This window comes from Propithecus coquereli, unplaced genomic scaffold, assembly GCF_000956105.1.
Source record: "Propithecus coquereli isolate 6110/MARCELLA unplaced genomic scaffold, Pcoq_1.0 Scaffold15, whole genome shotgun sequence".
Taxonomy (NCBI): Eukaryota; Metazoa; Chordata; class Mammalia; order Primates; family Indriidae; genus Propithecus; species Propithecus coquereli.
Window position 1 is genome coordinate 7,901,638 of NW_012139413.1, and position 2,043 is coordinate 7,903,680.

At 34.7% G+C, this 2,043-nt stretch overlaps 1 protein-coding gene and 1 pseudogene across 6 annotated transcripts in view; both read left to right on the forward strand.

Moving 5' to 3' along the window:
* NLGN1 (neuroligin 1) overlaps nt 1-2,043 on the forward strand; it is a 1,153,390-nt gene that overhangs the window by 1,049,438 nt on the left and 101,909 nt on the right. The window lies entirely within an intron of this gene.
* Nucleotides 1,415-2,043, forward strand: part of LOC105806923 — a 2,812-nt pseudogene continuing 2,183 nt past the window's right edge.

Sequence of the window (2,043 nt, forward strand, 5' to 3'; positions counted from 1 at the left end):
ACACACTTGAAGTTCTGACTCAGGTGGGGCAAAAGCAATATACGTAACCTAAACATTTGTACCCCTGTAATATGCTGAAATAAAAAAAAAATTTTAAAAAAATCAGTAAGTTAGAGTATACTTTAAATAAATAAAAGAGTGGAATTGGAATGTTCCTAAAGAAATGTTAAATGCCTAAGATGATGGATATCCCAATTACCCTGATTTGATTAATTCACATTGTATGCCTATATCAAAACATCACATGTACCCTCTAAAGATATGTAACTATTATGTATCCATAATAATTACAAATAAATATGTATATTTAAAAAGAACAGTTGTTTCACATTTTTCATTCATTAAGAAGATGATCAATAAAACTATTATTTTTTCCTCTGCTTTTTAAGATCCAGTATTATCAATGGAATTATATTAAATTCTATATTTTGCAATTGATTTCTTGAAGTTAATAGGAATTTTACATCCATTCTTCTAACTTTTACTGTGTTATTTTCTGAAGAAACTGTTGGATTGCCCTCAGCTAGATAGTAGCTGTGGATCTTGACCGTGAATTTTCACTAAGAAACAGTCTGAGGAGTGTTTTGCGGTCTTGTGACTATGCTAGCTTTCTATGGGTTCACATCTCGTGTGGTATCACAGCCTATGACTCAAGGAAGAGGCATCTGATTAAATGAGTGTGAGAGAAAGGAAAGAAAAATATCATTTTAATTCTGTGGCTCCTTTCTGTCAGGCACAGGATTTAGGTGTATGAATTAATCACTTTTTATTGACACCCAACCCTGAGGGGAAGGTATATACAGATCTTTCCTCTTTGTATTCTACCAGGCCAGATTTAGAGTCCAATAACTTAGAGTCTCATCCTCTATCCACCATTCGTTAGCTATGTGTTCACAAACAAGTTCCTTGAATTTTCATCTCAAAGTGGAAAACAGATGAAATTAAACTTTACAAAGATAATTTTCACTAATCAGTGCTGTCTGTGTGAAGGTTATTACTAACTATAGGACACCACCATCTACTTAGACTAGAACATCTTCTAGATATAACTGTGAAAAGCGTCAACCTTATTTTTCAGGTTAGGAAGTATTTTTAAATTTTCTCCTTTTATGAGATCATCATTCACCACCCATGGATACTTCTAAACCTAATCACTCTCATCAGACACGAGACAACTTACACTGTTTTTGTTTTTGTTTTTGTTTTTTTAACATAGGAAGTAAATTTCAGTATAAATCAGAACCTAGAAAACTTTTGATTTTCCCTTCTGTGACACCTTTATGTTTGGTTCAATTAGTCCATCAACATTTCCCACCTCCTACAATCACTGATAACGCCTTTTAAAAAATTCCAAACAAAGCTTTTCCTGGAATTACTAGTTCCTTCGAAGCTGCTTTGCTTTCATGTCCCAGTAATGGTATATTACAGCACACAACAGCACGTGGATGATCCACAGCTGTAATCCATCAGCAGGGCTCCCTGGCTCCATGATGGATTATCGTATTACATCATCAGCCCACAAGCTGACAGGAAAGAAAATGCTTCAAACTGACCTCTTTCATAAATTGTTTTAGTCTTAATGAAAGAAAAAATGATTTGAAAGGTATGGATGAGTAGAAAAACTTGCTATACCTTTCAGCTCTGTATTGAATTATATATATATGAGAGCAGCCACCAAAATGTTCTTGGTTCATAAGATAGAATTTTCTTTTCATTTAAAAAGTATGACACGATAGAGGACCCCTGAGCTCACACTGAAAGGGAATCAACATTTCTGAGGACTACTGCATGGAGGAAAGAGCACTGGACTAGGGGACCAGAGACCTGGGTTTGAGTCTAGCACTTCTACTTATCAGCCAAATGGCCTTGAGCATGTTGCTTTTTTCTGGACCTCAGTTTCCTTTTCTGCACATTGATAGCATGGAAAAAACTGCAGATACTACTGAACCCTATATGCACTGTGTGTTTTCCTATACATACCTACCTATGGTAAAGTTTAATTTATAAATTAGGCACAGTAAGAGATTAATAATTACTACTAAT